The 21915-nt window shown below is 37.6% G+C and overlaps 1 protein-coding gene across 4 annotated transcripts in view; it reads left to right on the forward strand.

Moving 5' to 3' along the window:
* Window positions 1–4340: 4340 nt before the first annotated feature.
* The window catches only part of LOC131425244 (putative protein kinase C delta type homolog), a 190858-nt gene continuing 173283 nt past the window's right edge, over window positions 4341–21915 (forward strand). Inside the window, exon 1 of one of the 4 annotated variants that reach the window (XM_058586973.1) lies at window positions 4341–4460. The gene's annotated coding sequence lies outside the window, so the exon portion shown is untranslated. Of the gene's footprint in view, window positions 4461–6603; window positions 6989–14183; window positions 14350–21915 lie in introns of those variants that run through there. The other 3 variants (XM_058586974.1, XM_058586972.1, XM_058586975.1) reach the window with 3 other exon arrangements.

Here is a 21915-nt window from a genome sequence, read left to right on the forward strand (position 1 = left end):
CACAAACAAATAAAAAAATTCACTGGTTGGTTTAGTTTAGTGCCGATTTTTATTTTTCAATGGAAATCAATGTCACAGTCAATTCTTTGGGATGATTTTGATAGCTTTGAAATGATACGAATTTGTTAGATCTTCTTGATGTTTCACAACGGATGGCATTCCTCTCGAATGAGAAAGATCCGTTAAATAATTTTTTGTATGTTTCACAAAGCTTTTAAATGCTAGTTCCATTTTGGAAATTTTATCCACCGGTACTACGAATATCCACTATGATTAGCAGCAACTAATTGTCCAAAAATATTGCCTTAATTAGTTCAACTCACAAGAAGAAAATTAAGAACGCAGTTTAATCTTTTTCACTCATTCATTTGAACGATACTGATATATCGCTCACTAAGTCACGGCCATCTAATTCTACTGATAATGTTAGCATAGATTTTTTATGTTGTTACGTTATGTGCAACAGGAGATGTCTACATTCATAAACTTATCACTTTTCCAGAAAGCAATTTATCTTTGACTTTACGAATACCCCAATGATATTCCTTCAAATAATAATTACAACATAAATGAATTGATTTAATTGATAAATACTACCGTTCATTCTATGAATTCTTTAAACTATATAAACTAAGTTACTTTTTGGTATTTGGTAAATTATCCTCTCCGACCAGTATTGGTAGGTTATGTTTATATCAGTGGCTTAAAATTCACCTAACGGACAATAATTTATAAATCCACTTCTCAAAAAATCAAATCACTAATGAAAGTGATAACTAAATTGCTATCACCTCCATTTTGACATGAAGGTGATTAAATCGTGGTGACTATCACCTTACGTAATGCCAACGTTTGATAGTGATGTTAGCCTTTCAGCAGTGGTGACAGAACTTGGTGATTATCACCTTACATGATTCCAAATATTCAAAAGTGATAATCACTTGGTGATAATCACCTTACATGATTCCACCCCTGTTCGCTTTCGAAATAGTATCTACCTGCATCGCGCGCGAGACTCAAACGCTTGTAGACTGCTTATTATTTTTAACTTTCTAACAAAAAATCCATCATCATCATACTGAACAGAGTAACTTAATACATCTTACAATAATAAATAAACACAAAAAGAAAGTACAATATTTATAATATGGAAAATAACAAAAAAATGTCCTAAATAATTAGAGATCTACTTACAAAACTGATTTTATATGTGAAATATATATCTTTTTGAACTCCATTAATGTCGTTGCGAGTTTGGTCTGTTTTGGTATCGAATTAAGTAAGCGAAGGGCAACGGCTTCCTATTTCATCTCATTTGTAAGCACGTTGCCTCAAAAACCAGATTTAGCCACTAAAATCACTACAATATTTCATATTTCTGCTTCATTTGCCTTGCTCCACATTGAGAATTGAAAATTTAACTAATATTCATAAAACAGCTAAAAATACTTATGATGTGTTCATTACTCTGCTCCTAATTTCATCTCAATGGATTTTTATTCATCCTATCGTTTGTTTTATATTCGTCCTATTAATTAGCAATGACGATGGCAATCAAAATAAAATATTGCACTATTACACTCTCAGGTTCAAAATGTCAATATTCTTCTAAAAAGGGCCTAATGCCAACTGTGAGGATACACACAATATTTTTAAAACCCATTTGGAATCATTTCGACTCTTTTGGATCGTTTCTGTTTCTTTTCGCTTTAGATTTAAACCTTTTTAGGTTAATGTGGAATGGCCCTTTTAAAAATATGAAAATCGAAGCCGAAACAGTTTTATTGATATATAAATATCAATAATATAATTATACTAATGTCAGGTTATGTTTTATAACATAATGAGAAAACTTGGGAACCTTGCGAGACTAAATGAGATGAAAACAAAGCGCAATCAAGTGAATTAAGTGAAAAAATTTCATCTCATATTTTTGAAAACTTTTATTGCTTGTCGGGTAATTTTAGAAGTTTTTAATCGTTTAACAAGTAGCAAGTGAACATTACTATTTATAAAGTCATCCGGCATTCAACAGTGGTGTAATTATGTGAAATAGTGATCATGTTTCGAGACGAATCGATTAGTAAATATTCAGAAACGTGACGAACTGTGGAACTTGAGACGAATTTTTTTTCAATGGGAAAGTATGACAATAGCTTAAATAAACATTTTGAAACATTTCATAGTTTAGGTCAGGTACGCCAAGAGATATGATTCATGTTCAAAATTATGAGATGAAGGGATGAGAAGGAAATAGGAGCTCAAATGAAATAGGGAGCTGTCGAAAATTTTCGTACAAAGAAATACCGAACATCCCAATCATATCTTAGTATAACACATGGATCAATAAGTCCCGAGACTAAAGCAGCGATGGCGCTCGTAGTAAACCAGTAACCACGTCTTTCTAGAGTACTAACCTTTGCTTGAAACGGGTCAAAATTTTAAGTCGATCCGACCAGAAACAGCTGAGTTATCGAGGTTGGAGTAAAGTCGTTTTGTAGTTTGTTTAAAAAATGAAAAAAAAACGAGTTTCGTGTTTTGATAAAACATTGTTTTTTAATGGGTAAAAACACCGTGCAAGCAAAACAATGGATTGAAAAATGTTATCCGGACTCTTGTCCATCAAAAGCAACGATTTGTCAGTGGTTCGCCGAGTTTAAACGTGGTCGTACCGACTCAAATGACGCGGAACGCTCGGGTAGACCTGTGGAAGCCGTTACACCGGAAAATGTGAGTCAAGTGACAAAAATTATAATGAAAGATCGTAAAGTGAAGCTCCGTGAGATTGCTGAGATGACACAGATATCATATGGAAGTGTATTTACTATCCTTCATGAAAAATTGAGCATGAAAAAGGTTTTTTCCAAGTGGGTGCCGCGATTGCTTTCGATGGAACAAAAACAGCAACGAGTCGATAATTCAGAAAGCAGTTTAAATTGAACGAATTGGGCTTTGATCTGCTTCCCTACCTCCCATACTCGCCAGATTTAGCCCCCAGTGACTACTGGCTCTTTGCTGATCTTAAAAAAATGATCCAGGGAAAAAGATTTGGCTCAAATGAGGAGGTCATCGCTGGAACTGAAGCTTATTTTGAAGCGAAAGATAATTTTTTTTATAAACATGGTATTGAAAAATTGGAAAAACGTTGGAACCATTGTATCGCCCTAAAAAGTGATTATGTTGATGAATAAAAAAAAATTTTGCAAAAAAAATGTTGTTTCCATTGTTAGTCTCGGGACTTATTGATCCATGTGTTATGGTGTAATGTAAAAAAATAATGAAATTTTACACGACATGTCAATCAATAGTATGATGAAATAGACATGAGTTGAATCGAAAATTTGATTTGAAACGTGGATTGCATAGACTTTTTAATGTACAAAACTGTATATTTCAAAAACCGCTTAGAACTGTATAGTAAGTTTCCATTAAATTTCCTGCTCCAAATATGTGCATGAAAATTGATGTTAATTCGCAAAATATTTTTATCTATGTATATTCTAAAGACTGGACTTAAGTATTGAAGACAGAAATCTTTATTAGACATAAATTTCCATTGAACATAACACAAATATCCGAATTTTCTATGCAGCTATAAATATTTTTGTCTACCAATAGTATGTTCCGTCATGACGGATTTAGTTATACGTGTTTCTCAAAAATTTTCACTTGTTGCTGTATGCAATTTACCTGTCAAGTAGATGTGTGCTTCTGTGGCTGAATCGACTCACTGTCACTTTTTGTGATATAATGATTATAGGTTTATGACCCAGTCGTTACCAATTTTTTCGTTTTTTATTTCATTGATTTCTAGCCATGTAATTTTCAAATTGCATGTAACATTGTGTCGTATATGATGGATACAGCTAATTAAATGTAAATTCATCCTAACTAAATAAACATTCCACTTTCTAGTATGAACGAAATATAGGGCAGAATTGCATAACTACCATTGCTTCTTGAAAGATAAAACCGTGCAATCAATCATGCGGTAAGCCAATACCGTGCAATTCCTATTAGCGAGAAAGTCAGTTTTCTCGACAGTGTTGCCGGAATGAAACCCAATAGCAAGGATTGTCCAAACAATACAAACACTGAATTAAAGATATGTTGTATTGTAACCTTCGGCGAATAAGGTCAACTACATCGAAATTCTGCTAGCATTTCCACGGAATGTAAGACAGTATCGTTGGTGGTGTTGGAAAAGCTTGGCCCCTTTTCCACATACAGTTTCAGTTGTTGGCTGCGCGTGGACCGAATGCGCTGCGTCGATGAGCAGAAAGCATTTTGGTTTCTATACAATTTGGAATAAACGTGAATGAACAGTGTGTGTATGATCTCGGGATATGACGGAGCTTCTGTGAAAGAGAAACCAGACAGCTCCCAACTGAGGAGCTACATGATATACGAAAAATATTTTTAACAGAGAAGCAACGTGCAAATAATATCGAAACGAACGGGTGTGTAGTAGACGAAAACATCTCATCGTGAATGTACGAAAATTTGGTGTGTTGAGTGCTTGGAAATTGCTGGAAATACGCATATCTTTTGTAACAAGAGTCATTCTTCCGTGATGCGGTGCTAGATGTGATGTTTTAAAAATAGGATATGATTGCTTATGCGCGGTGGTCTTACGCTCCAGTCTAGTTGGGTGCACTTACGAAAAGCAACCTAAGGTGGGACCAGAGCATGTCTGTGTTAGTATGAGAGAGCTCGATTTTCCATACGCTGTTAATGATTCGTGAAAATTTATTTTGGTGTGCAGTTCAGGGGAGGAAAATCGTTTCCTACTAGATTTCGTTTCATCGTGAAGATCAAGAATTCGTCCCAAACAATTTGGTTGGTGAAGCATAAAACCTTTGTATTGGACTATGTAATATTGTTTCATTTGTGAGAGCATAGTTTTAAAAATATTAATTAGATTCTGATTAAAACCGATCAGTTCCACTTGCAGACTTTGGGTTGGTAGAACAAAGTTGCGGTTCCCAAACTTGTTTGTTTAACTTTAAGATGGATTGAAGAGTTACTTCTATGTCTACAATTCTGGTCCATTCAAATTTAAACAAATTTAAATTTAAACCCAGACACATTTTTATCTTCGGGATCCATAATCTACCGGTTTCAACTGCTGAGTGATAACGATCTTATATGGATGAAACGACAAACCATTCGATGGGAACAACAACGAGAAATATAAAGATCAGCTGCATGTTTCTTATCCAAACGCGCGGAAGAATAGTGCCAATTAAATATTTATTATGCAAACAATCGATCGTGGGTATAACAGTTCGGCTGAAAAGTTCGTATCGTTTAATAGAAACACACATTTTTTTTGCCAAAATTCGTTTTTATTATTCAACATAATTGCCATCAGAGGCGATACAGCGATTATAGCGATCTTCCAACTTTTCGATACCATTTTTGTAGTACGATTTGTCCTTTGCCTCAAAATAGGCCTCAGTTTCAGCGATTACCTCTTCATTGCTTCTAAATTTTTTACCAGCGAGCATTCTCTTGAGGTCTGAGAACAGGAAAACGTCACTGGGGGCCAAATCTGGAGAATACGGTGGATGAGGGAGCAATTCGAAGCCCAATTCGTTCAATTTCAGCATGGTTTTTCGTTGTTGTTTTTGATCGATTGTGAGCTCACGCGGCACCCATTTTGCACAAAGCTTTCTCATATCCAAATATTCGTGAATAATATGTCCAACACGTTCCTTTGATATCTTTAGGGTGTCAGCTATCTCGATCAACTTCACTTTACGGTCATTGAAAATCATGTTGTGGATTTTTTTCACGTTTTCATCGGTAACAGCCTCTTTTGGACGTCCACTGCGTTCATCGTCTTCGGTGCTCATATGACCAGTACGAAATTTTGCACACCACTTACGAATTGTTGCTTCGCCCGGTGCAGAGTCTGGATAACACTCATCAAGCCATTTTTTGGTATCGGCGACACTTTTTTTTCATCAAAAAGTAGTGTTTCATCAACACACGAAATTCCTTTTTTTCCATTTTTTTCACAATAACAAAAGTAGCTTCACTCAAAATGCAATATCTCACAAACTAATAATCAGACAGCTGACAAATTTATACACGTATCTTTTGAAGGTTGATACTAACTGAAAATGGTATGGATTTAATTCTAGTGGCGCCCTCTCATAGAAACGATACGAACTTTTCAGCCGATCTGTTACGAGTTCAGATGGAGAACTAAAAGATATTTCTTTTGGTGAAAATCAAAACCATTGCCAACCATTTTGATGAAAATCAAAACTGATGCTTCGGCAATATAACAAAGCTGTTTTTTAAGGACTGCTAGAGCTAAATACATCACAAATTTAAAAAACAAATCAAATCTAATTTTGGCTCTTCGTCAAAAGCGAAGCCACATAACTTTTAAATTGGAATCTAGGGAAAGCTAACGGAGCTTCGAAAGGGGAACTTTTATAAGAAATTTCGACAAAATCCTTCATTATTCGAAGCTCTTCTGGAAAAAAACCGAAGCCTACTCATGCAATCAAAAGTTCCATGATTAATGAAAATATTTACTTTCTTGTTGCTTAAAAGTACATACAGAAGACTCGAAAGTACAGAACAAGTTCCCCGCTTAAGAGAACACGTGATTGTTTTTTACTGCTGTGAAGTACAGAACAAGCTTCGTGCATTCGTAACCGAATGTTCGAAGTGAGCACACGCGTTTTTTTAACAATCGACATCGGTAAGACGAAGGTGCCTATCACAGCAGAGGCTGTAGTATAGGCATTAAATAAAAGTGATAAAAAGTAGCATCCCCGCAAGTGAGTTCTGTCTGTGCACCGGTTTTGTATCGGTATCGACAGTAGACGCTATTGTGCTATCTTCGGGCAGCAGTTATTGCTATTGTTTGCTACCCGCATCGCAGCAGCTAAATCCTGAGTCAAGGTCACGCTGAAGCACAACGAAGGAGTGAAGGAGCAACTCACCTAACAGCTTACCGTGACATACTGTTAAGTATTTTCTCAAACTTTTTCTTTCAACTTTTACTATCCATATATTTTCTTTTCATTTTATTTCTTTCTTTCTCATTTCAAGTGCGGGAGACTTCTTTACTCCCGCACTTTAAATATGAATATTGATGACAGTGGGGGTGTCTCGGAGGAGGGCGAAGCTGAACGAATGAACGAAGAACATTTAGAGGCTGAGTTTGCTTCCGAGATGCCATCTACCCCTCCGATACCATCTCCCCCTCCGATACCATCTCCCCCTCCGATACCATCTCCCTCTCCGATGCCATCTCCCTCTCCGATGCCTCCATTTCCCTCTAAGATATTGCCTGCTCGCCAAAAAGTTTACCAAGACGATGGCTCGGGGGGTCCGTGGGTATACCGGAAGTATACCGGCCCAAATTAAAGTCTCTCAGAGTTTTAAATATTGCTCGGGACCTGGAAAAACATTACTCGGCAATAAAAACAATAGATAAGGTTTCGCCAAACAAGTTACGCGTTGTTGTGTCCGACCTGAAGCAAGCAAACGAGATTGCTACCAGCGAGTTGTTCACGAAGGAGTACCGCGTGTACGTCCCGTCTCATGTGGTGGAGATCGACGGTGTGGTCCGTGACGAAAGTCTGACAATCGAAGATCTGATGAAGGACGGGGTAGGCCGTTTCAAAAACCCCGACCTTCAACCAGTGAAAATTTTGGAGTGCAAGCAATTGCACTCCAAATCGATAGATGGTAAATTTTACCAATCGGACTCATTTCGCGTGACTTTTGCCGGATCTGCACTTCCAAATTATTTGGTAGTGAGTGGAGTTCGTCTACCTGTTCGGCTGTATGTACCGCGGGTAATGCATTGTACAAGCTGCAAACAGCTAGGTCATACGGCAACCTATTGTTGCAACAAACTGCGATGCGGCAAATGCGGAGAGGCCCATGAGGACGATCTCTGCAGAAGAGCAGTGGAAAAGTGTTGCTACTGCGGGGAGAATCCTCATGATCTTTCGGTGTGCCCTACGTACATACAGCGTGCGGAGAAATTGAAGCGATCCGTGAAAGAACGTTCCAAACGTTCTTATGCGGAAATCTTAAAAAGAACCACTCCATCGACCCCTGAGAACCCGTTTGCAATCTTGCCAGTTGAAGAGGATAACTCTGACGACCCAGGCGAAGGACCTTCCTACACACAGGTTGAAGGAAGCAGGAAAAGACAAAATCTGGCTTCTCCCAAGCTTCCTCGTAAAGGCCTCAGACTGTCCTCTTCGTCACAAAAGAACCAAACGGAAACAAAAAGTGCTGACTCAAAACCGAAGCAAACACCTCCTGGGTTCAAAAAACTTAGGGATGATAAGGAGTACCCAGCACTTCCTGGGGCATCAAAAAACCCGAATGACCCCAAAGCACAACCAGAAAATCCAACAAACGCTGGATTATTGAAATTTTCTGATATCGTGGACTGGATATTAACAGCCTTCAATATTACTGATCCTCTGAAAAGCTTCCTAACTGCTCTACTGCCAACAGTAAGGACATTTTTAAAACAGTTGACTGAACAATGGCCCCTCCTTGCAGCGATCGTATCTTTTGATGGATAATTTACCACTGAGAATCGAAGATATGATCATTGTGCTTCAGTGGAATTGCAGAAGTATCATCCCAAAACTTGATTCTTTCAAACGCTTAATACATACTCATAATTGCGATGTATTCTCCTTGAGTGAAACTTGGCTTACTTCTAACATCAACCTCGACTTCCATAATTTTAACATAATCCGCCTGGACCGAGAAGACTCTTATGGAGGGGTACTTTTAGGGATTAAAATGTGCTATTCATTTTATCGTATTAACCTCCCCTCGACACCGGGAATTGAAGTTGTTGCTTGCCAAATTAATATTAAAGGCAAAGATCTATGTATAGCTTCTATCTACATTCCTCCCAGAGTCTCGATAGGGCATCGTCGGCTTGCAGACATCATAGAACTTCTTCCTTCACCGCTGCTGGTTTTAGGGGACTTTAACTCGCATGGTACAGGATGGGGCTGCTTATATGATGATAATCGTTCTTCGTTAATCCAAGATCTGTGTGACAACTTCAATTTGACAATTCTAAACACGGGAGAAATGACACGGAACCCTAGACCGCCAGCACAACCAAGTGCGCTGGATTTATCCCTTTGCTCGACTTCGCTACAGTTAGATTGCAAGTGGAAGGTAATCTGTGATCCTCACGGTAGCGATCACTTGCCGATCATAGTTTCTATCACCAACCGTGGAAGACCATCGGAAACAATCAATGTTTCGTACGATTTCACACGAAACATTGATTGGAAACGTTACGCGAGCTCGATATCTGAGAAACTAGAAACATCACAGGAGCTTCCTCCGGAGGAAGAGTATACATTTTTGGCTGGCTTGATTCTTGACACCGCAATTCAAGCTCAGACGAAACGACTACCTAGCGCGCAAACTAGTATACGTTCTCCCAACCCATGGTGGGACAAAGAGTGCTCAGAGCTGAAAACGAAAAAAGCTTCAGCCTTCATCTCGTTTAGAAGGAACGGAACTCCAGATAATTATCGGAAATACGCGGCGTTAGAATTTCAAATGAAAAGTCTGATTAAAGCTAAGAAAAGCGGGTACTGGCGAAGGTTTGTTGACGGATTAACGAGAGAAACAGCAATGAGCACTCTTTGGAATACGGCCCGTCGCATGCGCAATCGAAATCACGCGAACGAAAGCGAGGAATATTCTAACCGCTGGATATTTGATTTCGCTAAGAAAGTATGTCCTGATTCTGTTCCGGAACAGAAGATATCCCGCGTCGCGACATTGAATACAAACGAAACACCGTTTTCGATGGTAGAGTTCTCACTTGCGCTCTTGTCGTGTAACAATAGAGCCCCGGGGTTAGACAGAATTAAATTCAACTTGTTGAAAAATCTGCCCGACTCTGCCAAAAGGCGCTTGTTGAATTTATTCAACAAGTTCCTCGAGGGTAATATTGTCCCACACGAATGGAGAGAAGTGAGAGTTATTACTATTCAAAAACCTGGAAAACCAGCCTCCGATCACAATTCGTATCGGCCGATTGCTATGCTTTCCTGTATTCGGAAATTGTTGGAGAAAATGATTCTCTTCCGTCTAGACAATTGGGTCGAAACAAATGGATTGCTTTCAGGTACACAATTTGGGTTCCGCAGGGGCAAAGGAACGAACGATTGTCTAGCGTTGCTCTCAACAGAAATTCAAATGGCATTTGCTCGTAAAGAACAAATGGCATCAGTTTTCCTCGACATCAAGGGGGCATTCGATTCAGTTTCCATTAACGTTCTATCTGAGAAGTTGCATCAGCATGGTCTTTCACCAGTTTTGAACAACTTTTTATATAATCTATTGTCCGAGAAACACATGCATTTTGAGCATGGTGATTTGACGACAAAGCGATTCAGTTACATGGGTCTTCCTCAGGGCTCATGCTTAAGTCCCCTTTTATACAACTTTTACGTAAATAACATTGATGAATGTATCAACACATCTTGCACGCTAAGACAACTTGCCGACGACAGCGTTGTGTCTATTATAGGACCCAAAGCTGCCGATCTCCAAGGACCATTGCAAGATACCCTCGATAACTTGTCGACATGGGCTTTTCAAATGGGTATCGAGTTCTCTACGGAGAAAACTGAGCTGGTTGTATTTTCAAGGAAGCGAGAACCTGCGCAATTACAGCTTCAACTAGGGGGTGAAACCATAGCTCAGGTTTTCACATTTAAATATCTCGGGGTCTGGTTCGATTCCAAAGGTACCTGGGGATGTCACATTAGGTATTTGAAACGAAAATGCCTACAGAGAATCAATTTCCTTCGTACAATAACCGGAACTTGGTGGGGCTCTCACCCAGGAGACCTGATCAGGTTGTACAAAACGACGATATTGTCAGTAATGGAATATGGATGTTTCTGTTTCCGCTCCGCTACGAATATTCATTTCATTAAACTGGAAAGAATTCAGTATCGTTGTTTACGTATTGCCTTGGGTTGCATGCAATCAACCCATACGATGAGTCTTGAAGTGCTGGCGGGCGTCTTACCGTTGAAAAACAGGTTCTGGGATCTCTCATATCGACTGCTAATCCGATGCGACATTTTGAATCCGATGGTGATAGAAAACTTTGAAAAGCTCGTCGAGCTTAATTCACAAACCCGTTTTATGTCCTTGTATTTTGACTACATGGCTCAGAATATAAAACCTTCTTCGTTTGTTCCCAATCGTGTTCATTTTGTGGATACTTCTAATTCTACTGTGTTTTTCGACACATCCATGAAAGAAGAAATTCGTGGAATCCCGGATCCTGTACGCCCTCAAGAGATCCCAAAAATTTTTAATAATAGATTTAAAGAAGTCGACTGTAATAAAATGTTTTACACTGACGGATCATATCTAGACGGGTCCACTGGCTTCGGTATATTCAATGTAAATTTCACCGCTTCCTATAAACTCAGTGATCCAGCTTCAGTTTACGTCGCAGAACTAGCTGCAATTCAGTATACCCTTGAGATCATTGACACTCTGCCCACAGATCACTACTTCATTGTATCGGACAGTCTCAGTTCCATTGAGGCTCTCCGTTCAGTGAAGCCTGGAAAGCACTCACCGTATTTCCTGGGGAAAGTACGGGAACAATTGAGTGCTTTATCTGCAAAATCATACCAGATTACCTTGGTTTGGGTCCCCTCACATTGTTCCATACGGGGCAATGAGAGGGCGGACTCGTTAGCCAAGGTGGGCGCACTAGAAGGTGATATCTATGAAAGACCAATCTGCTTCAATGAATTTTTCAGTTGCTGTCGTCAGAAAACTCTAGCTAGCTGGCAGAATACATGGAATAGTGGAACTCTGGGACGATGGTTACACTCAATAATCCCACAGGTATCGACGAAAGCTTGGTTCCGGGGGTTAGACGTGAGCCGAGACTTTATTCGTGCAATGTCAAGGCTCATGTCTAATCATTATATGTTCAGCGCGCATCTCCGTCGTGTGGGGCTCGCCGAGAGTGGTGTCTGCGTTTGCGGTGAGGGTTATCATGACATCGAACATGTTGTTTGGACATGTGTCGAGTATTGTGATGCCAGGTCCCAACTCATAGGTTCCCTTCGGGCCCGAGGTATACCACCCTTCGTACCAGTCCGCGACGTCTTGGCAACTCGAAATCTTCCTTATATGACTCTCATCTATAACTTCTTGAAAACTATCAATGCTCAAATTTAGTGCTCTCCCTATCTCTTTCTCGTCTACAGCTCTACCGCACTCTTCTTTACGTTGCTGGAAGTATGGCCTGTGTAAACGATGCTTCGGAGCATGCACCTGCCTTGAACTGACTGAGTTGCTGGAAGCTACCCAAAAACGTCACATCAACGTCAGAACACACCAACGAAGCATCCCAATCCAGAATAATCTCTTCATTGCTAAAAGCTGAAAAACATGAAGATTCATCGAACGCAAAATGTGTCTAAAAGATGTATGCCACAAACCAATGATGTATTCAAATTTCAATTCAATACTGTGTAGGTCCCACCCTCCCTATGTCCCCTTACTAACTGGGGAGTATGCCGCCCCGTAATACGGCATCCCTTTCTCTCTCCCTAACAACAAGACAATCGGCCACGTTAAGCTAAAGCAAATGAGCCTAATAAAAGTTTTATTTGAAAAAAAAAAAAAAAAAAAGCTTCGTGCAAACTTTCTCGTTGCCTAAAAGTTTGAGTGGAAGTTTTGGCAACTTGAAAGTAGAGATCAAGTTCTGTGTAAACTTTCTCGCTGCATACAAGCTACTTAGAAGTTCATCCGGTCTTACAAGTCAGTTGTGTGTTCGAGTCCCGACCAGGAAGGATTCTTAGTGTCAGTAGGATCGAAGTATTAGTCACGCAATGATTCTGAACGCTAAGAATCGGTTGCGAAGTCTGTTGAAAGGTCAAATTCCAAAAAAGAAATGAAAAGGTTTATTTCGCCGAATGTTATTAAATGGTTATTCATCAAAAATATCTATTTGTTTTCATGTCTTCTGGATAATTAATATGGCGCAACCACATAACCAAAGTGAAGATGGCTTGCTCTCAGTTATTGAAAAATACCGCAAACAATTGCCTGGTAGATACACTAATAAAGTCAACAAGTTTTCTTGGGAATTCCGTTCTGAGAATCACGAATACTATTCAAGTCTTTCTGGATTTTTTCAGAAGTACGATTCGAGGTCAACAAAACGGGAGGGAACATAAGCATTTTTCGTTTGTCTTTATTTTGAAGCATCATGATAGCACGATATTAAGACTATTGAATGATTCAGCGAAATGACGCTTTCAGTGAAATGACCTATTCGGCGAAATGGCTGTAGGCGAAATGACCTTGGTGCATTTTCGTCTATTTTGCGTCAAAGTAAATGACTTTTATTATCTCTGGCTCGAACAGCACACAAATAAAAACAATGCGGCGTAGTCATATTAGTATTATTTATATCGCTCCGTTAACGAAAAAGTACCGCAAAAATTGTCTTATAGATATACCTATTTAACAAAAATATGTGAATCAACTAGATTTCTTGAAAATTCCATCAGTTTGGAAAGTTCAATCAAGAGAATACTTTTTCTGAAAAAAAAATTATTTAACCGTTAATTAAAATGATTTTACATCTCCAAAACATACATGAACATTCACATCTTTAATTTTTCTTTTAATGAAATCAACTTACGCCAACGGAGTACGGTGAAATGGCGTTCGACGATATGACTCTTTCAGCCTAATACAATTTAACGAGATAATCCATAGTGGATTTTGTCGAAATGGCGAGACGACCTTCAGCTACAATGGCCCTGACCCACAACAGATATTCATATAAAGTTTAATATGCGAGTAAAAAATTTAATTGTATCCACCGAAACTAGCTTTTAAGAAAATTTGCTCCTACAAACAAGGAATAAACTCATCTACTGAATAGCAACATTTCACCATACGAATAATTGAATTTTCCTTGCCTAGTACTCGATTCATCGCGCCTCAGTTAGTGTAGGTGAAAAGTGTCGGCGAATTTTCTTTCTCCCTGTGGCAACGGTGAATAAGCTTCTCTCAGAGTCAACATCTGTAAGTCGTTGGTTGATTCAACGCAACCTACTGTTGATGACCACATTCATTCACGATCCCGTTGTTCGTTCAGTCAGTCAGTTAGCCAGTTTGTCTCTCGGTCGGCTCGGGACGAAGTTTTCTCGATCGGATTTCTGCTTGGTGCGAAGGTGTGCGAATAATTGGATTCTAGGTTTCGTCCAAATTTCTACCTAGTTTAATTTTTTCGAAACAAATTGGCATATTAGGCAAAAAGAAAGTGTAAGTAAACAGACCGAAATTTTATTTTGGCTGGTAGATGGTCAACAAATTTTTGTTTTGAATTGAAAATGTGTTGCAATAACCTTCCAAATGCGGAATTTTTTTAAAATAATTCTTCCAGAAGTATTGTATTGATCCGTATAGTAGTGTAAATGTGCAAAAGAATGACGAAGAAAATTAAGTGGTGTTTTAAACGCAAATTTTAAATCGCGCGATAATCCGGCTTTTGTGGTTTTCTCTCTGTTTTATTTTCATTTGATTAAAGAGAATGACTGTGTTAGTGTACCTGGTTTATAGACAACACTACGTTAGCGAGAAAACTAGATGTGTATTGCAAAGCATGTTCCACCAGGAATGAGCAAACGGCGGAAAATGATGGTTTGAAATAAATATAATCTTCCACATTTTAATACTTTTCAATGAGAATAAATATCTTAATTAAGCTGTTTTGCCATCTGCATTGCCGTGAGGTATGTTTCGTGCATCGGGAACTGCTCTGGAATAGTGTCAAACAGTAAATTGTGGCTAATTCATTGCAACCGTAAATTACGACAATTGAAGTGAGGTAACATCCTTCCGATACCATGAGCGGAGAAATGAAGTTTTTCAAGTGAAATTATCCACTCATGCGCAAGGTTTTCGGTTCAATTGTTGGTTGGAGAAATTTTCTCAGCAGCTTAGGATAATGAGTAGTGGTTAATAATAGAAAAGCCACCAAAACGGATGGATGGTGGTGCAACATTTTAAATAGATGGACACAACAGAGTGTATATGTCCATTCATCATTGAACCTACATATTCTGATCGCAACGTGTAGCAAGTGAATGCGGAGGCGGCGAACAGCATCCGGTTGAGTTGCGTATGGAGGAAGCAGATCAGAGACGAACAGATGAGTACTGAAAGCTACACTCAAACATCTTCAATGTTTTGTTGTTTTTAAGACTTTTACTGTGGCACGATTGATAAATGAAAACAAAAGCAGTTCTGTGGTGTACTAAAATAAGACACGCAAGTACTAAAATTAGTATCGCTAAATTTGTATATTTTGAGATGTTCCCAAAATAAAAAGGATTAGTCAACGGATGTTCATATCACAATTTTCATTCAACTTGCTTCAATGCATTTAAAGTGCTAACCAATTTATTTTGTTCCACGTGTTTTGAATCCAGAAACTCAAACGGTTTTTGATTATCTAGCTGAAGAGAGGTTTCTGAATTTCTGTTGGAAAGTCTGACTATTGACGATTGACTCATTACGATTTGATTCAGAACCAAAATTTGTACACAATGAACCACATACGCTTTTCGAAATAGCAGTCATTTGTACTTGTTTCGGCAATTATAATCTGTAGTTTCGTAGATCATAAGACCTTTTATTCGAGTCTATGGTTGTTTGAAGCGCATTTTTTTTCGATTTTGCATCACCATGTACATAAATATGCTCTAGGAAATAAATTCATTTTACTTGCATATCATCCTGTAGGTCCGGAACCAGTAGTCACATCAAGATAAAATTAAATATTGTTTTATTGAATTGCAAGACCATTCATTTAAATCTTAGTTTGTTAAAATCAGTTCATCCTTTGCTTATAACATTGAGCTCATACCTTTCGCGATCTCGACGAATTGACTCTTTAAATTAAGATAAAATGAACAGGAAGTAACGAGCTGTTATCGTAAATATTTTTATAAATACTGCATACATCACTTGTTAATCCAATGTATTTGTTCGGAGAAAAATCAATAATTATCATAATGGAAAGTAAAATATATTAGTTTAGAGAAATGCCGCTTTGCAGGGTGAAATGCCACTTGTTGTGAATCAATTCTATGTGTACATGGACAAAAAGGAAGTAGTCGTTCTTGATTAAAAAAACGGCTGTAAATTTATATTTATTTATTTTATATTTTTATATATGGTTAATGAATAACAAAAATATATTTTCACGGAATCTAGTCTCGAATATTGAGCTGAATAAAATTGAAAATTTCAAATGTCCTTCTTTGACACATTTTATGGCTGCTTCAACATTTTCAGGTGATCACAGATTTCGCATTATGCTAGCCTTCCGTTTATATTTGGTAGGCATTTTGAATGTAGTAAATAAGAAACAAAACATTATTCGAACAATTTATTTAGTATTCGGCGGCATCTCTTCCATAGTTTTTGTGCGGCGTCTCTACCGATTTGTAGGTACAGAGGCCGTTTAATTAAAAATTACGATACAATATTAAAAAAAACTGCTCATGTGATTGAAAAATGTTTTCGGCAACGTTTTATCTGTCACGACTATAGGTTATGTCATTTGCGGCAATTCACCCAGAGTGGCATCTCACCCACTTTACTCTAGATCAGGGTTTCCCAAACTATTTTATGTCATGGACCCCTTTACTAAAATTAACTTAGGCCTCAGACCCCCCTCAACAAATTTCTTTGAAAATTCAATTTCTTGTTTTCTTAATATTGATTTTTAGCAATTTCTATGGATGGTTAAATAAACTATAATATAATAATGAAATAAAATATATCAAATAACAACTTATATTAAACAATATGGGGTCGATTTCTAGACCTCGTCGACCCCCATAGTCAGTTTTCGTTTACGTCGACCCCCGCAAAAACGATATCGACCCCAAGGGGTCTATATCGATCACTTTGGGAACCCCCTAGATGAAGGTCGGTTTTCCCGGTGAATACATATAAAAAGTATAACAAAACTGAATTTTTGTGTTTGTTGATTGTTTTTATCGGTTTTCATGGTTTGTATATTTTTACCTGTTTCAGAACATATACAAATAAAAAAGCGAAGCGAAATTTTTCATTTTCAATTATTTTTTTTGAAAATTTCATGTCTTGTTTTTATTGATCATTTCCACTGAATAAAAATCATAACTCATAATCTCTGAAATTTGTTGACATGATGTGTTAAACGGTTTACACCTCTCTGGAAAAGCATGAATGTAGATTAGGGGCTGTCCATAAAAGACGTCACGCCGCAAGGGGGAGGGGGGTGTCTCTCAAAACGTGACCTTTTGTGACAGGGGGAAGGGGGGAGGGCTGTTGGAATGTGACGACCAATTTTTTCAATGAGCGCATTTTTGAAATACCTAATTATACCTTATGATCAAAAAAGAACCGGAATTTTCATTTTAAAATTCCCGCGCTTGTCCAATCGGTAAACTTTTATTCTCTCAACGTTGGAAACACTTTTATACACATTCTGTCAAATTTTGACGCATATCGTACGATTAGTTTTTGTTTGGCGTCTATACAAAGAAATTGAAAAAATTTCGTGTTGCGATTTTTATAATGGATGAAAATTTAGAACAATGTGCGTGCATCAAATTTTGTGTTACAAATGGATTTAAGTGTTCCGAAACGTTGAAAATGTTAGAAAAGGCCTTTGGTGAATCGTGTTTAGGAAAAACACAGGCATACGAGTGGTATAAACGCTTCAAAGGTGGTCGTACAAGCTTGGATCATGATGAGATCCCTGGCCGCCCAACATCTGTTACTGAAGAAAACATTGAATCGGCGAAGCAAATCGTGTTGCAAAATCGTTCTGTACCGATTAGAGAGATTACTGTGTTGTTGGGCATCTCTTTTGGATCAGCCGAACACATTTTAACTGATGTTTTGGGTTTGAAACGCGTCGCTTCTCGGCTGGTGCCAAAAAAGCTGAATTTCATTCAAAAACAGCGTCGTGTTGATGTGGCAGATAGCGACCCCACATTCATCGAATGCATCATAACTGGTGATGAGGTGTGGATCTATGAATATGACGTCGAAACCGCACAACAATCGATCGAATGGCGCTTCGAAGGCCAGCCGAAACCATCCATTAATTTTTCATCTTCTTTGTATAGACGCCAAACAAAAACTAATCGTACGATATGCGTCAAAATTTGACAGAATGTGTATAAAAGTGTTGCCAACGTTGAAAGAATAAAAGTTTACCGGTTGGACAAGCGCGGGAATTTTAAAATGAAAATTCCGGTTCTTTTTTTATCATAAGGTATTACTGCTTTGCCCTATTTCCTGAAACAATCTCCACAATAAACGTTTACATTCTATAGGAAAACGTGTATTTGTTGATGTAGAAGCTTCTTCTTGTAAATTCGGAAACGAATGATGCAGGAAATCATATTTGTTGTGATCAGCAAATTTTCATGAAATTTTCATCTAGCATTTATTTCTCTTAATCTAGTATTCATTTTATTGCGAAATCGAACACGGGATGCATCAAACGAGAATATATGTTGAAACTACGTAAACCGTAACGTAACGAACCGGTATTTCCCCCAACTCTGTTAATAAGAAGTGTTAAAAGAGCATTTCCCAAAGATACAAAATTGACAATGTTCTATGATTTCGGAAAAGTCTCATTGACACGCGTAATCCTTAGTAATAAATTCCTGTAGGATTGCTGTTATTACTAATTTTCACATCCCTCAGCAGAGGATCAACGATTTTAAACGTAGATCATGCCATGTCTTATCTTGATCATATGTGATTTTCCTCCACCAAGAATAAAGTTGATCGAATCATCCAATGATTGAACTTATATGAATCAAGAATCATTTTAGCTCAAAATCACTACCGATTTTATGTGACGGAAGATCCGTACCGATTTTGATCGATGTGATTTAAAGATCACTGATCACTGATGAGAAGTGATATTTATTGGGAAAGATCACAAGCGATCTTCTTCGGCAGTGATGAGGATTTGAACTTTATTTTCACAGCCCTGTATGCTACACTAAGGAAATATTACTCCTTAGCTAAAGAAATAATATATCTGTTAAAGAATTAAAACAGATGATTTAAATGTTTCATCAATTCCAATCAAATACTTTTGTTTAATAATATAATTAATATTAATAAAATAATTTCGATAGTTTTGTAGTTTTAGAGATATTTTTCAATCTAATGACTGCATGTAATAAATTGATTTTTCACTCATATTTGTACGGTTTGTCATACATATTGAGTATGTATTGAGATGAATTTTATTTATTTTGAATTCGGGACATGTGTCATTGGGAGGGTGGGGGGTCTTTGCTGCTGTGACAATTTGTGACAAAGGGGGGATGGGGAGTCAAATATTGCCAAAACAAGCGTGACGTCTTTTATGGACAACCCCTTAAATGGGATTTGGTGATCGAAAACGTTGTGTGCTTATGTATTTTTATACGAATCGTCTCAAAAGAAAATTATTTGTATTTAATTCTATTATATACACTATTTAGTACAGTAATATAGTGGAATCAAATGGAATTTATTATCTTATGAAGCGATTTTGTAGTACATTTTTTCCTTTGTTGTTCTTCCCTTCTCGTTCTAAATGATTGTTTGAAATTGTATACACACTTCACGTTGTAATTACCGAATCGGGAGTTGGATCCGGATGAAAATTGATAGCAGTTAAGACCTATCATTTGAATTTAAGTTTTTGGAAATCGGTTTAACTGAAAATTCCTCCTCAACATAATTGTTATATGGCTAGTAATCTATTTCGTTTTCACGTGATGTCAAACCTAACCCAGTTTCCACCTTAACTGTTGTCAAAACGTTTGTTTGAAACTAGTTTCGAAACTAGTACATATTAATGTTGTTGAACTGAAAATCGAGTCAGTTTCGAACCTGGTTTTTATATCAGTTTTGCTCAAACCCCCGTTGCTAAGTGCGAACCCAACACAATTTCGTGAAAGATGTTTGTTTGATGAAATTATCCTGGGTCAGTTTCAGTTTTATCAAGCGAAAACAACATAAATCATGTAAATATCTGTGGGATGGCTCCTTCTACGAGAAAGGTTACTGTGATCAAATTTATTGAATTTGAGTTATAAAATCATTTTCTGGTTTGTAATTGGCTTTTTTTTGTTACTAAGAAATTGAAGTTTTGTAAATGTTTATAAATTGTTTTAGCTATAACTCCTGTTATAAAAACCTGTTTGAATCCAAAATAAATTCAGAAGATTTTTTTCGTTTTTTACATCGGAACCCTAAGTGACGATTTCTAATTTTTAACAAAATTCACTCTCTAGCCGGAGCCGGAAATCGAATTCGCACAAAATTCAAAAGCAGCTTATGAAACTTTTGATTTAAGTCATCTCTGAGAAGATTAAGTGAGTTCCGTTTTAAATTTTTGACCACTATTTCCGGTACATTAGGAACCGGAAACATGAAAACTATGCCGTCATAACCCGGTCATTTGACTAGCAACGAATATAAATTTTAAATTGTAACTGTTCCAAGCCAAATTTAGAAGGTTTAATCCGTTTTTTTGCATCATCGCTCTAAAAGACGGTTTGCAATTTTCAACTTCATCCTGTAGTTTCGGAACCGGGAGTTGGATTCGAATTAGATTCGACAGCAACTTGTTAGACCATAGAACTTCGATTTGAGCCTAAGTTTGTGAAAATGACCTATGATAAAAATTATTTGAAACATACACACATGCACATACATTGCTCAGCTCGACAGACGGAGTCGAATGGTATATGAAGAAGATTACCAATTTTTTCCATTCGATTTTCAAGTGATTGCAAGGCAAAAAAAAGTCTTGGTTTATATTCCTTTTGTGGAATTTGGCCTTTCTGTTTCAACAGACTTCGTAGCCAATTTATAGCGTACAGGATGATTACATGGCTAGTACTACGATCCTACTGACACTAATAATCCTTCCGAGTCGGGACTCGAACATACGACCACTGGCTTGTAAGATCAGTACCCTATGCATGGAACTGCCAACCCGGGCTGTGTGATTGCAAGCCCTAAATGTTTACTTACACGTCTTAAATTCACCAGTGCGTTAGCAGTTTGTTTAAAACACAACTTGCTAATGCGCTGATGAATGCGAACCGGAACACAAAAGTAAATAAAATAATCATGTACACTTTGCGGAACACTCCCAATTGAGACCAAAAATTTGTTTTCATAACTGGTTTAAAATGAAAATGAACTTAAGGATGTGATATCTTTTATTATACTCAAACTTCTTTTTAAATACCGTTTTTGAGTTTGGTATGCTGAAGAAATGCATCAAGTTTTAATCAAATCGAGTATGTGAAACCTGATGACTTGATACCGATTTCTAGACTTTAGATTCTGAACTTTTGGCTCCATGATATTTTCTCATATATAAGATGTTTTTAAACGAATCAGAACATATTTAAAAAAACCTGTTTTAATCCACCTAGTGGTGTAATGATGCCTTTCTCATGTACATATAATATTGTGGAATTCTATTCAAAAATTTTCTCTTCGATTTTTGAAAGGAGTCAAGTGATTGATAATGCATAACATACAGAATAAAACAGTGCTATGATTGCGTAAGCCATCCTTAAGAGAACGAAATGGGTTCACTATTATATGCATTTCCGGCACCGCAACCCGAGAACCGGTATAATCAAAGTCGGTTCGTACGGCCCCCAACTAACATGACATACAAACTCTATTAGTACGCACCCTATAACTTTGGATTTGGAAGTCGGATCCGGATGAAATTCAGGAATTCCGTATGGGACCGGAAGACCTTTCATTTGAATCTAAGTTTGTGGAAAT

This window comes from Malaya genurostris, chromosome 1 (assembly GCF_030247185.1).
Source record: "Malaya genurostris strain Urasoe2022 chromosome 1, Malgen_1.1, whole genome shotgun sequence".
NCBI classification, from domain to species: Eukaryota; Metazoa; Arthropoda; class Insecta; order Diptera; family Culicidae; genus Malaya; species Malaya genurostris.